This window comes from Bubalus bubalis, chromosome 3 (assembly GCF_019923935.1).
Source record: "Bubalus bubalis isolate 160015118507 breed Murrah chromosome 3, NDDB_SH_1, whole genome shotgun sequence".
Classification (NCBI taxonomy): domain Eukaryota; kingdom Metazoa; phylum Chordata; class Mammalia; order Artiodactyla; family Bovidae; genus Bubalus; species Bubalus bubalis.
Window position 1 is genome coordinate 82,546,191 of NC_059159.1, and position 15,598 is coordinate 82,561,788.

The following is a 15,598-nucleotide window of genomic DNA, read 5'->3' on the forward strand; positions in this document are numbered from 1 at the left end:
CCTATAAATTTATTTTGCTTTGCTAACAACAGCTGACAGAACTTACCTTTGCATTTTAGGAAGACTTTTGCAAGGTATGTTGACCTGTCAGGTCAGTTAATGGTCTAGCAATTCTATTAAGGAATTGTAGCTGTTAAAAGTACTGCTTTTCTAAAGAATGTATACACCACTTGAAAAATCAATCCAGAGAATTCTACATTTCAATCCTCTCACCTTTTTACTAATATCAGTTTCACTGTCAAACTGAAGCAACTGGGAACTTGGTTGACCAGAATATACCATTCCCTAACTAGTCTGAGATACCAAGATGGTGCCTCCCTGTCCTCATTGTCACTCAACTGCTCTCCTAGACCTGAAGCTCCCAACTGTCATATCCTTGCTTACAACCTCTATTATTATTTGAAACATCAAGAGAATTGAATGATACAAGTAAAAGCAGATGTATTTAATCATCATGTTAAACACGCCTACTTCTAACTCTTTTTGTGCTTCTGTTGGACAGTCTGAAGAAAAGCCTGGATCCAAGTAGGAGGAATAGAGCTGGGAGAAAGGATACTGGTTAATAACAGACCTACATTATTTACAAAAATCATTTGATTATAACTTTTAAAATAAGATATATCCTTGATGGTTCAGTCGCTAAGTCGTGACCGACTCTTGTGACCCCATGGACTGTAGCTCACCAGGCTCCTCTGTCCATGGGATTTTCCAGGCAAGAATACTGGAGTGGATTTCTATTTCCTTCTCCAGGGGATCTTCCCAATCCAGGGATTGAAACCGGGTCTCCTGTATTGTAGGCAGATTCTTTACTGACTGAGCTATGACAGCTCTCTAAAATATATACTTAAGTATATAAAATTTGATTGTGAAATTGTCCTGATCATTATTACTGTATTAAAAAATCACTACAAACCTTAGTAGCATAAAATGATAATTTTTAGAATGACCACAGAAACTGTGGGTCATGCATTCATATAGAGTACAGTTTGTTTCTGCCCTTTGATATTTTGGTCTTAGCTGCTGCTGCTAAGTCACTTCAGTCATGTCTGACTCTGTGCGACCCTAGAGACGGCAGCCCACGAGGCTCCCCCGTCCCTGGGATTCTCCAGGCAAGAACAGTGGAGTGGGTTGCCATTTCCTTCTCCAATGCATGAAAGTGAAAAGGGAAAGTGAAGTCGCTCAGTTATCTCCAACTCCTAGCAACCCCAAGGACTGCAGCCTACCAGGCTCCTCTGTCCATGGGATTTGCCAGGCAAGAGTACTGGAGTGGGGTGCCATTGCCTTCTCCGTGGTCTTAGCTGAGGGAGACTCAAAGAGCTGAGGCTGGGGACCCACTTCCTAGATGGCTTCTTTACATACATGTGTGGCACCTTGAAATGGATGGCTGGAAAGCCGGTGTCAGGTGAGATAATTGGCTGAGCACATCCACACATCAGCTTTCCATAGCCAGACTTCTCATACTGCTGACCATTGTCTCAACAAATAAGTCAGAACACCCAAGGCCTTTTATGATCTAATCTCAAAGGTCTCCAAACATCACTTAAATTATATATTCTTGGTTCCAGCAGTCACAACCTCACCCAGATACAAGGGGAGTGGACATAGATCCCGAATCTCAATGAAATAATTGTCAATAATTTAAGCTGCCATGGAAATACTTTATAAAAATTTCAACATTTTCTCCACCAAAAGAACTTCTAGATTTCCTCTCTCTGATTCACCTGAAATAAAGTGAAGTGGCATGATAGAATGATTTGGAGCAACTTGAAATACAAACTCTCAGAGAAAAGTGACAGAGACTGAGGGTTGAAGCTTGAGAGAAAATTGAGCTTTGGTGAGGGGGGTACTATCTTCATTTTTGCTGAAAAGAGAAAAATAAACAAATATAAGCAATGAGACTTGGTTGAGAAATGAAGAAGGGACTTTATAATATGTAAGATCTGATCAAAGTTCCGTCTATTACTGGCATTAATCAGACTGATTTCCAGAATATATTAGTAAAGAGCACCCACTGCCCTGGATTAGAAATTCATATCTGGGGGTAACAGATTAATCCTTTGTAGGATATGAAAGAACCAACTCCTCAAGTGGATATACACATTTGTGTCCTCATTCAATGTTAGTCCATTCATCTACTCACACAGCCCTTCAACAAACAAGTCCTGAGTGCCTCCTATGCGCCTGTACTGCACTGTTTGTTGACACCACATGTATAAACGGTATCATTGGTCTCTGCTCGTAGACAACTCAGTCTAGAGCAATTTTCATACATTCACTTTCTCAGCTTTCTTTTTAAAGCAATTCTGTCACAGCAGAAGTTTAAAATCTAGATGTATTGCTAAGATGTTAGTGAAATAAGAAACACCCAAAGAACTAAAAGTCACTAAGCAGTGTATCAACGAGTCATGAAATAAATAGTATGCATAGGAGATCATTTCAGACTATAAGAGATCACTATAGAACTAGGCAAACTAAAGATGGCTTCATGGAGTTGTTCTAAAAAGAGATAACTAACCATTTCCCTGGTGGCTCAGAGGGTAAAGAGTCTGCCTGCAATGCTGGAGACCTGGGTTCAATCCCTGGGTAGGGAAGATCCCCTGGAGAAGGAAATGGCAGCCCACTCTGGTATTCTTGCCTGGAAAATTCCATGGACATAGGAGCCTTGGGGGGCTACAGTCCATGGGGCCACGAAGAGTCAGACACCACTGAGCAACTAACTTAATTTTAACAACCAAATACTGAGATTTATTTGTACCAGGGCTTCCCAGGTGATGGTATAGCAGTAAAGAATCTGCCTGCCAATGCAGGCGACATCAGAGATGCCAGTTTGAACCCAGGGTCAGAAAGATCCCCTGGAGAAGGGCATGGAAACCCACTCCAGCATTCTTGCCTGGAGAATTCCATGGACAGAGAAGCCAGGTGGGCTACAATCCATAGGGTCACAAAGAGTCGGACATGACTGAAGCAACTTAGCACACACGCATACATTTTCAAAGGTATGTGAAAATTAAGAATTTCTATGCAACAAATAAAGTACAGAAAACATTCTATGCTTTTAAATTTATCCAAACCAAACTATATTTAGCTTCCAGTCTCCATTGGCCAAGTCTGGTGAAAATAACAACATCAATAATTATTTTGTAATTTACCACTACATTTCATTCCCCTACACACCTCTCCCTCTTTCTCTTTCCCCACACGCCATTCTTCTCATTCATTTATTTTATACTGTATCAAGATATCAGATCTTACAAAGGCCAAGAAAAAATAGAGGTGATTCCTAACCAGTGGTCACTCTTAGCCATAGTAAAGCACTCATTGTCCTTCGTAACACAGTTCATTCAGAGGTGGACAGTGTTGCTATTGATTCAAATTCATGTTGTCAAACTTGTTTCTGTGGACTTTCTCCTAGTCTGCCAAGTCAACATTGGGCTCACTGCCCAACTTCTTGGGTACTTTCACAAAGAAACCTAGGGTAAACTTTCCTCTGGGGTAAGGAGGCCTAGAACACATGAAAACATAAAGCTGATCTTCCTGTCCAGAAAGGACAGGAAAAATTTTAAAAATATGATTTTTTTATTCTGTTGTTAGTAAATCCATTCCAGCAAAAAAAATTCTAAGAACAAGGGAATAAAATTATTAATATATTGTCATGCCACAAGTGATAACTGCACTTTCTTTTATTTAAAGGTTACCAACTTCTAGCAAAGAACTACATTGGTAAAAGAGGAGATTAAAGCACATGAATTTGAATACCTATTAGCTGCCCAAATATGAGAGAAAATGTGTAAATGGCCTTGGTAACAAGAAAATGAAAAGGCATTTCTATTTAGCTTTACATCTAACATATTTAGAATCAATCATTTTTGCTCTAATGCTGCCATCACTTTTATACTACTTGGTATTCATTGTAACTTATTCAATCATAAGAAATTCATTTGACCTTTGGAGATTATAGACTGAATATTGTCATACAATTTGTATATCTTTGAGGATCAATTGCTCACCAATACTATGAGCTTTATTCCTACTTTGAAAACTCAGCTGAAACAATAGTTTTTCATAACAATAGTTTTTCACTGACAAGCACACAGCAGTAATCCTGCGGTTTTTTTTCTCTCTTTGCCCTTTTGATGGAGGCACTTTTAATGCAGCATCTCAATATCAGAGATTTCCATTGATAGCATGTTACTTTAATCTGTCTTCTAGCTATACCACCAACTGAGGAATATTAACCATATTTTACATTTCAGTAGTCAATCTGGCCATTCTATTTATTTTGTGAATGAAATAGCTAGGTGTAATTCTTAGCAGATCATACTAACAAATGGTGTCATTATTGGTATAAATCTAATAACACTACATTTAAATATGATTTCTCCGTTGAGAGCCTCATTTTAGAGGAAGTCAAAATTACTCCCATCAGGGATATAACAGAGTTAAGTGTTTTGCCCAACACACTGAGCTATTAAGATAATCAAAAAACTTTTTTCCTAGGTTTCAATCTTTATGACCACGTTCATCCCCACTCTTCACTAAGTACTATCTATAAATTAATAGACTGCACATTTTAACTACATCTACCAAAGCAAGCTGCAAAGACCTATGGATTTGTGAAACATTATTGCTCAAAAACTCTGGCAGTTTTGAAACTTGGTTGCACATTGGAATCACCCAAGGAGCTCTAAAATATGCTGTTGTCTTGGTCACGCCCCAGAGACTCTAATTTAATTGATATAAGGCCTGAGCATCAGTATTTTTAAAAGCTCCCCAGGTGATTCTAATACACAGACAAAATTGAGAACCACTGTTCAAACCTTTGTTTTATGGATAAGACAATTACCCCTATCAGTGACACATATAAATTTGATGTTAGAGCTAAAGCTAAAACTCCAGTCTTCAGAATTTCAGTTAATAACTCTTTTCATTAGCTCAAGGCTTTTCAATAGTGTTTCTCTGGGCCTAGGGCTCCTCAGAGATACTGCAGGGACCATGAAAATGATAGAGATGAAAGAGGAGAGGTCTGATCCCACTTCAGTTGAGTTCAGTCACTCAGTCATGTCCAACTCTTTGCAACCCCTTAGGCTGCATCACACCAGGCTTCCCTGTCCATCACCAACTCCCAGAAATTGCTCAAACTCACATTCATCGAGTCGGTGATGCCATCCAATCATCTAATCCTCTGTCATCCCCTTCTCCTCCTGCTTTCAATCTTTCCCAGCATCAGGGTCTTCCCCTAATAAAAAGCTTAATTTATATTTTTTAATATGTCGGACTCAGTTGCAAGATTTTTTCTAGGGGAAGAAAAAGGAAAAACAGAGGGAAAAAATATATACTTGCCTAAAGTAAAAATAAGTTTTAAACTGTAGCAAGCAGACGGCATATATATATATATATATATGTCAGAGAGCACCATCTCAGAAAAAGAGACAGAGAGAAAGGGAGAGAAGAAGAGAGGGAGGAGAAAAGGAGGGAGGAAAGAGTGCTTGCTTCAGCAACACATATGCTAAAATTGGAATGATACAGAGAAGACCAGCATGGTCCCTACACAAGGATGAATTCACAAAGAACTGATAGAATTCACAAAATGCTCCATTAAAAACAAAAGGAGGAAAACTTATGACTTTTTAGATAACCTGAGGCCAGTGGTAAAGCTGTTTATATATATATATATATATATATATATATATATATATTTATATATATATATATATATTAAAATGTAAATCTGGGGATTTGATTAGTTTAAATTTAACACAATGAAGAGTCCTTAGCCAGAAAGTAACAGTTTTTAACATCCCAATGTGTATTTTATAATTCTTAAGGAGGAATGTGTCCTTCCATGGTATGAGGTGGGTTGAGGCTGCCTCTGAAGAGCCTAGTTTTGAGAAGAGAGTTGGACTTTTCATTAAGCAAATAAGAAAGAGAATTGGACAAGGAGAAAGGTCAAGAGAGGAGGCCAGAAAAGATCATAAGGACAAAGACAGGAAAACTGGATAGAAAACGCTAAGATAGGAACTCTGGTTCCTGATAGAAACTAGACTCATGCTTACTTTATAGGCTAAATGAAAAAGGCAAACAACTTGAGAAGAAGAGAGAGTGAAGAACAGCTGTTCCATCATCATCTCTACATAGAACACCTCCACATCCATTTTATCTTTGGAGCAGGCTGGAAGAGTGGAGTTAAACTGCAGTGCTGAACTTGGCTATTCATTAGCTAGGATATCAGCTAAGACTCAGTCAACATCTATCAAAATCTTGGAGGTTGATTCTTAACATTTATCTCTTTAGTTTTATTTATTCATATTTCTGCCTTAGGATTTCCAGCACTTATCCATTCTTTTATTTTGATTTTGATAGATGTATATTTCCCTTTACTCACAACATATGAAATAGAATCTCATTGACATGTTTTGTTACTAACTGGAAATTATAATTTATATTAAGAATAGTAGTCATACATTGATCACCTTCCATGTGCCAAACAACATGAGTATCACCCTATAAAGATCACCCTTAATCAATCACAAAAACACTATGAAGTTAATGTTGCTGTCTTCTTCTCACTGTGAACCCTGGGCTCAATAAGGTTATATTGTCCAAAATGAGGCAATTTTATTTTATTTTTGTCAAGATTTCCAAAGTCTGTGTTCTTTCCACTGCTATACTATGCTGTTTCATTCTCTCCACTGACCCCTGAATCAAATGGAAATGCCCCCATGCTTCTGAAACATGTAGGCCAGCAATATTAAGCATATTTGAACTACTTTTCTCCTTTCTATTCAGAAACCCCTGGGAAACTACTACTTTACCATGAGTTGCAGATTAAAGGAAAATTAAAAAGTAATTATAAAAATCATTTCATGACATAGAAGGACAATTATTTCTGAACGAGACCTTATAAAATTTCATCAAATTTTATGAGCTTTAAGCATTGTATTATATATTAATGAATCCAGAAGGCTATATAACATATAATACTTAATCTTCTGCTTATCTACCTTATTGCAGACAATTAAAGACACTATTTTTGAAAATCCTTTTTTTTTCTTTCCTGTCACAGAATATCTAGTAAAAATTTGACATTGTTATCAATCTGAGCTTAAAATGCTAAATGCTTTCCTGTAAAAATTCATAAAAATATAAGATACAGGACCCTTTTTTACCCCATTTACAAGGATGCATATCTTATCTTTTCTAAAATAAATCTATCACAGTATAAATCTAACACACGTAATAATAAAGTATGATTTTGCTCGATGATTTTGTATTACAAACTCTGTACACAGAGTTTTCCTAATGACTGACACTTAGTTGCAATATAATAAATATTCAGCTTCCCAAGAGTGACTTCATTTCCAATTCTATCTTCTTCCATATTTAAATCCTGTACAATCCATCTCTGCTTGCTGAAAAGACAGCTAAAAGTTACTTAATATATCCTAGGTTTTTAATTATTTTAAATAAAAATCTCTATTTATCCTTCAGTTCAGTTCAGTTCAGTCACTCAGTCACATCCTACTCTTTGCGACACCATGAATTGCAGCACGCCAGGCCTCCCTGTCCACCACCAACTCCCGGAGTTCACCCAAACTCATGTGCATCGAGTCGGTGATGCCATCCAGCCATCTCATCCTCTGTTGTCCCCTTCTCCTCCTGCCCCCAATCCCTCCCAGCATCAGTCTTTTCCAATGAGTCACCTCTTCGCATGAGGTGGCCAAAGTATTGGAGTTTCAGCTTCAACATCAGTCCTTCCAAAGAACACCCAGGACCGATCTCCTTTAGAATGGACTGGTTGGATCTCCCTGCAGCCCAAGGGACTCTCAAGAGTCTTCTCCAACACCACAGTTCAAAAGCATCAATTCTTTGGCGCTCAGCCTTCTTCACAGTCCAACTCTCACATCCATACATGACCACTGGAAAAAACATAGCCTTGACTAGATGGACCTTTGTTGGCAATGTCTCTGCTTTTTAATATGCTATCTAGGCTGGTCATAACTCTCCTTCCAAGGAGCAAGCGTCTTTTAATTTCACGGCTGCAATCACCATCTGCAGTGATTTTGGAGCCCCAAAAAATAAAGTCTGACCCTCTTTCGACTGTTTCCCCATCTAATTCCCATGAAGTGATGGGACCAGATGCCATGATCTTCGTTTTCTGAATGTTGAGCTTTATGCCAACTTTTTCACTCTTGTCTTTCACTTTCATCAAGAGGCTTTTTAGTTCCTCTTCACTTTCTGCCATAAGGGTGGTGTCATCTGCATATCTGAGGTTACTGATATTTCTCCCAGCAATCTTTTTTTTTTTTTAAAGATGTAATAATTTATTTAAGTAAGTCCTTTTCTTCTTCTAGTTTTTGAGCAAGTTTTATTCTCAATTGCATTGTAAAAGACATATTGAAAATTATGAACGACATAAAACGTGACATTTCAAATTGTCAGGCACTACAGGACTGTCCTTGTTCTCCTCTCCCAACAATCTTGATTCCAGCTTGTACTTCTTCCAGTCCAGCATTTCTCATGATGTACTCTGCATAGAAGTTAAATAAGCTGGGTGACAATATACAACCTTGATGTACTGCTTTTCCTATTTGGAACCAGTCTGTTGTTCCATGTCCAGTTCTAACTGCTGCTTCCTGATCTGCATATAGGTTTCTCAAGAGGCAGGTCAGGTGGTCTGTTTCCCATTTCTTTCAGAATTTTCCATAGTTTATTGTGATCCACAGTCAAAGGCTTTGGAATAGTCAATAAATCAGAAATAAATATTTTCTTAAACTCTCTTGCTTTTTCGATGATCCAGCGGATGTTGGCAATTTGATCTCTGGTTCCTCTGCCTTTTCTGAAACCAGCTTGAATATCTGGAAGTTCATGGTTCACATATTGCTATTATGAAAGATCTATAAAGGGAATACAAATATTACCCTCGTTTTACAGATAAGAAAACTGAGTTTAAATAATGTACCCAAATTTATTCAGTTAACTAGCACAGAACATGGAGTCAAGTCTAAGTAGTCCAACTTGAAAACTTTTTGATGACTTAGCTATTTTTTAACAGACAGCTTTCACTCCATTTAGACCCTTCTGTGAGTTTGCCTTAAGTTATTATTATAATTTATTGCCTGCACAAACTCAGAAAATGCAGGAGAGAGCCTCTGTCCCTTTTATTTCTTTTATCATCTTACTATTTCCTATGATAAGACCTTGAACAAAATAGGTGTCCAACAATTTGAACTAAATTATTAAAATAAATTAATCTAATTAGATGAATCATTTATTCATTCCATAAATATTATTAAACATGTCTCTGTGCCAGTTACTGTGATGTATGATAGAAAGTGAATGGTCAACATTGTAGGTAAGGGTCTTCTTTACTTTCCTGTAGAAAATGGTTCTACATAGTGCTTTTGATGGTACACTTCCAGTTGTCAGTGAAAGAAACTCAACCAAAACTAGCTTGAGTTAAAAGGTAACTTAACGACTTACACTCCTAAGAAATCTAAGAGGTGACTGACTTCAAACACAATTAGATCTAGGGTTTTAGAAATGCCATAAGAAATTTCTCTCTCTCAATTCTGTTTTCCTCATTGTTTTATCCTGAGACAGAGGTCTTTCCATGTGATGGTAACAAGAGCTCCCAGGGGCTGCAACTTATAATACATCCTAGTAACTAAGGGGTAAGAAAGTACTTTTCCTTTAAGTTCCAGCAAACACTTTTGGTGGAGCTCTCATTGGCCATGCTTAGGTCATACATTCATCTCTAAGACAATCAAAATGGCCAGACTCATTGGCCTTGCCTTGGTAATGTGCTCATAGCTCACTGTGGTGGGGGAGGGGGGTGAACAGTAGAAAAAGGGAAGCTTGCCAATAAACCACATACCTACTGCTATTAAGGAAATAAGAATGTTTACTCCTCCATAAACTCACTGGGCAAGAAACAGTTCTGTATTTAATCATTCAAAAAAATTACCCTTCATAAAATGACTTCCACCACCAAGAAAGATTTTTTTTAAAAACCTTAGTTTAAATCATTTTGTGGTATTAGTGACTCTACTAAGTTTACCCATTATATTCAACCCATTAGTTTATAAAAAGTGCCAGTCTCACCACAAAAAGCAACAACCTAGTAGCAAGATTCTAAACAGATGTATGCATTAAAATGGCTGCAATTGAGAGATATTTTTATTTTAAAAATCCAAATATGAACAAACACTTAATTGTTTCTTCTAGATTATTGGAATTATAATCTCTTCAACCCACACCAGATGCACAGAAAACCTTTTCTGAGCTCAGTTTAAACAATCTTTATTAGCATACCAGCAGTGATCTCAAAAGCACTTAATAAGGACTGTCACAAGTTGGTTCATAAAAAATGAATTCAAAGTCAAAGCGATTCACATATTAACATTCTGAAAAACAAAACTGCACCAAATACAGCTCTAATATGTAAAACATACTGCTCAAATCTGAAATTAACAGGAAGGTGAGGGAGTGGAAAGCAAATAGGAATAACTGAAATAGTCTTTAACTTCTTTCACTGTGGGGGACTGAATATATAAGCAGTGAAAAACAACATCTAGTTGATTATGGGAACACAGGGAGCAATCAAAGTTTAAAAAAAAAAAAAAAAAAAAACAGAAAGAGCAAGAAACCAAGGCAGCTAAAGGAAATAACTTGGAAACAGATAAGGAATAAAATTAAAGAAAGCAGCTGACAAACTGAAAGAGGTGATGGGGAATCCTTAGGGGACAATGAAGGAAAGTGGGCTTTAACAAAATGTAGGAACAGATTTTCAGCTACAATCAAAAATCTCATGAGATATTAACAGTGAGTTTATTAGTTAAAATCACAACTAGATGTAGCTAATATCATTTTTGATATTGATTAGATAGCATCGATCCATAAGAAAAAAATCCATCAAGTATTATTAGTGAAAAATGTAAGGGTACCAAATTATATATGCATACTGCATAAGCTAGGCTAAGTATACAGCAATAAAAAGGGGGAGTTTGAGATACTCAAATCAATAGGCAATGCAGCAAGTAAAATTGATGGGAGCCTCTTTTTTCTAAGTGATTTTAGAGTATTGTGTCAGACAAGAAGGTCTCCTCAGGACAGTGAGCTCATGTAAAAGAAAGAAATTTCCACTAAAATGCTAGTAAAGGAATGGAGACCCAGATTAGGCTTATACTTAGCATATCACCCTAATTTTTTTAAAGTGTGGCAGGAAGAATTTTACATGTTCATCAAAGAACATTTCATTTTCTCTGAAGCACATAGCAAGACAACATTTTGCAATCAGATGGGGACATGTGAATGAATTCTGAGCAGCTGAATGTGAGAAGAAGTGATAAATAATACTTTGATGCCTGGCCCTGAAGTCCCTTGGGCCACCCTTCAAGTTCTTTCTCTGCTTTGTCCAAGGAGATGGTAGAGTCACTACATAAAAGAAGGCTGGTGCCCTGACGACTGCATGGAGAAAAGCCTCCTTGTGGACCGAAGGCCATCTATGACTTAAATATTAAATAAGAAATAAAAATATCAGCTGATACCCACCCAGCCTGGTTCACACACAAACATTTGTCCAAACTTACTGAAGAAAACTGAATTGTTTACACTGTAAAACCAGATGAGTTTTTAAAATGAAAGTTAAGAACAGATAAGAAGGTAGAGTCTTGCAGTACATCTAAAGGACAGGGATAAATGAAGTGGAACAATTAGTGAATTCACATTATTTGAAGTGGCAAAGGGGTGTTTAAGAGAAAGGATGTCTAATATAAACTTGAATTATATGCTGTGCTTTGCTGCACTGCACATTAATCCCCTTCTTGGATACCAAATCTTGTGTAAAATTTGTTAAGTGCAAAGCCTTAAAAAATATTATCTTGAGAGTGAAAGAGTGGTATCCAGGTAGTGTCAGAGGAGTGTGCACAGAAGGTGGAACAAAGAGTGAAGATTAAGGATTAAGTAACAGCAGTTTCTTCACCCATTCTGTGAAAACAGCATCACCCTAAAACCAAATCCAAATAAGATATTACCAGAATGAAAACACCTATAGATCAATAACTCTCATGAACGTAGTTGCAAAAATCAACAAAACATTAGAAAACCAAATGGCCAAGTAGGATTTATGTCAGGTAACAGTATTGGGAAAACTGGATATTCTTTCACATGGAAAAGAATGAAATTCAACCTCTATCTTACATCACTCACAAAAAATTAACTGGAAATAGATTAAAGAATTAAATGTAAAACCTAAAACTGTAAAAGTCCTAGAAAAAAAATAGAAGAAGTACTTCTTGACATTAGTCTGGGCAACAATTTTTCTTGGATATGACACAAAAAATAAAGGCAATAAAAGCAAAAATAAGCAAGTGGAAATACATAAAGCTAAAAAGCTTTTGTTCACCAAAGGAGACCATCAATAAAACCAAAGGAAACCTATGGAATGAGAGAAAACATTTCTGAACTATATTATCCAATAAGACATTAATATACAAAGTATATAAGGAAATAATACAAATTAATAGCAATGATAATAATAATATGAATAGAAAATGGACAGAAGACCTCAATAGACATTTTTCCAAAAAAGACATACAAAATGGCCAACAGGTACACAAGAAAATGCACAGCCTCACTAGTCATCAGGGAAATATGAATCAAGATATCCTTGAGGTATCACTTTATGCCTGTTAGAATGGCATCAGTCATCAAGAGACAATGGATAGGGACTTCCATGGTGGTCCAGTGGTTAAGAATCCACCTTGCAATGCAGGGGATACAGGTTCAATTCCTGGTCAGGGAATAAGATCCCATATGCCATGCAAGAAGTAAGACCACGAGCTACAACTACTGAGTCCATGTCCCACAACTAGAGAGTCTGTACTCCACAACGAAAGATCCTGCCTGCTGCAACAAGACATGAAGCAGCCAAATAATAATAATAAACAAAAGCTGTTAAACTTCTTATGTTTAAATTTCCAGTTGAACTTGTAAATCTGTTTTTATTATTGTGCATAAATACAATACTAATACTTGGTCTAATAAAAAAAAACTAATAAAAATAAAAATAAAAAAAATTAAAAAAGAAAAAAAAGACAAGGGATACACGCTGGTGGGAATGTGTAGAAAAGGGAATCCTAGTGCCTTGTTGGTGGGGATGTAACTAGCACAGCCACTGTGGAAAACAGTATGGAATTCCTCAAAAAATTAAAACTAGAATTGCCATGTTGTTGCTGTTCAGTCACTAAGTGGTGCCCAAATCTGTGATCCCAGGGGCTGCAAGACACCAGGCTTTCCTGTCCTTCACTATCTCCCAGTGAAGAGAAGTGAAGTGAAATGAAAGTCGCTCAGTGGTGTCCAACTCTTTGCGACCCTACTATCTCCCAGAGTTTGCTCAAACTCATGCCTATTGAGTCGGTAATGCTGTCCAACCATCTCCTCTGTAACCCCCTTCTCCTCTTGCCCTTAATTTTCCCCAGCATCAGGGTCTTTTCCAATGAGTTGGCTCTTTGCATATGGTGGCCGAAGGACTGGAGCTTCAGTTTCAGCATCAGTCCTTGCAATGAATACTCAGGGTTGCCTTCCTTTAGTATTGACTGTTTTGATGTCTTTGCTGTCCAGGGGACTCTCAAGAGTCTTTTCCAGCAGCACAGCTTTAGTCCCACTCTCACATCCATTCGTGACTACTGGAAATCAACACTTGGATTATTCAGACCTTTGTTGGCGAAGTGATGTCTCTGCTGTTTAATACACTGTCTAGGTTTGTCATAGCTTTCTTTCCAAGGAGCAAGCGTCTTTTAATCTTGTGGCTGCAGTCACTATCTGCAGTGATTTTGCAGTCCAGAAAATAAAATCTGTCATTGTTTCCACTATTTTTCATTCTATTTGCCATGAAACGACGAGACCAGATGCCATTATTTTAGTTTTTTAATGTTGAGTTCCACCTTTTTCACTCTGCTCTTTTGCCCTGTGACAGTATGAAAAGAATTTCCATATGACCCAACAATTCCACTTCTGGGTACATATTTAAAGGAAACTGTTATCTTAAAGAGATACATGGACTCCCATATTTGATGCAGCAATAGTCAGAGTATGGAAACAGCCTGTTTGCCAGTGGATGAATGGAACAAGAAACTGTGGTGTATATACACAACAGAATATTATTCAGCCTTGAAAAAGAAGAAAATTCTGTCATCAGTGATGACATGGATGAGCCTAGAGGAAATTATGCTAAGTGAAATAAAACAGGCAAGTAAAGAAAAATAAATAATGTGTGGTATCACGTCTATGTAGAATCTTTTAAAAAACAAACAAAAAAAAAGTGTACTCATAGAAACAGAGAATAAAACTGTGACTGCCAAGAACTGGAGTTAGGGAAAATAGGGAGAGTTTGGTAAAGGTTACCAACTTTTAATTACAAGATGTATAAGGTCTGAGGATCTAATATATGACATGGTAACCACAGATAATAACACTGTATCATTGAAATTTGCCAAGAGAGTACAACTTAAGTGCTTTAAAAAAAAAAAAAGAAAGAAAGTAGAAGATGCTTCATTTTGCATTAATTGTAAAATTAATTGAGAAAAAACATAAAAATTATCTAAAAATATTGACAACCCATAATCCCAACACTCAGAGTATCACTAGTATCATTTTAACAATTATAATTTAATGTTAGTAACTGACACTACCTTCTGTATCCCTATTTATATTACTTAACCGTTTATCATTGGCCTTATCCTATGTCTGGAAAACCTCTTTGTAAAAGTTATTTTACAGTGAATATGCCATACTTGTAAATACCATAAGTTACATAATCGTTCCCCTAAATGGGAACATTTCAATTGTTCTAATTTGGTTAAGTAGCATTGCAATAAAAAAAAAATTCTACATATATATTTTTCTATAGTGTGCATTATTTCTTTAACATAAATTTCTAGAAGATGAATTCTTAAGTCATGGTGAATCATATAAAATGAAGGCTGAAGACGCACACTGAATTAGAGAATTCTAGTAGCGACTTCACTTCCACTTTTCACTCTCATGCATTGGAGAAGGAAATGGCAACCCACTCCAGTGTTCTTGCCTGGAGAATCCGAGGCATGGGGGAGCCTGGTAGGCTGCTATCTATGGGGTTGCACAGAGTCGGACACCACTGAAGCGACTTAGAAGCAGCAGCAGCAGCAGTAACTTTTCGGAGATATCTTTTTCTAGCTGTAATTACAACATTCTCAGAGAAGCTACATAAGTACTGCTAAAATTAGCAGTGGGATGAAGGTACTGATGTACTGTAAATTACTATTATATTCAAGTAGATTGAAATTATTTCTTAAATCTGATGAGAAGAGTCATAAAGTTTGGCTCTTTTTCCAGTGGAATAGATTTTTGAGCTTCTGTATTATTTGAAATGATCGATTTTAAGTACTTGGCTTGACACACCCCTACACGCGTCTTTCAAGTGCCTGCTGCTGCTGCCAAGTCACTTCAGTCGTGTCCGACTCTGTGCGACCCCATGGACTGCAGCCTACCAGGCTTCTCCGTCCATGGGATTCTCCAGGCAAGAACACTGGAGTGGGTTGCCATTTCCTTCTCCAAAGAT

General features: G+C 37.1%; 1 non-coding gene and 1 pseudogene across 1 annotated transcript; both read left to right on the plus strand.

Moving 5' to 3' along the window:
* Positions 1-15,598, plus strand: part of LOC123332466 — an 83,366-nt pseudogene that overhangs the window by 26,148 nt on the left and 41,620 nt on the right.
* Positions 5,483-5,592, plus strand: LOC112584074. Its single transcript, XR_003108429.3, has one exon. It is a non-coding gene; the product is annotated as a U6 spliceosomal RNA (small nuclear RNA).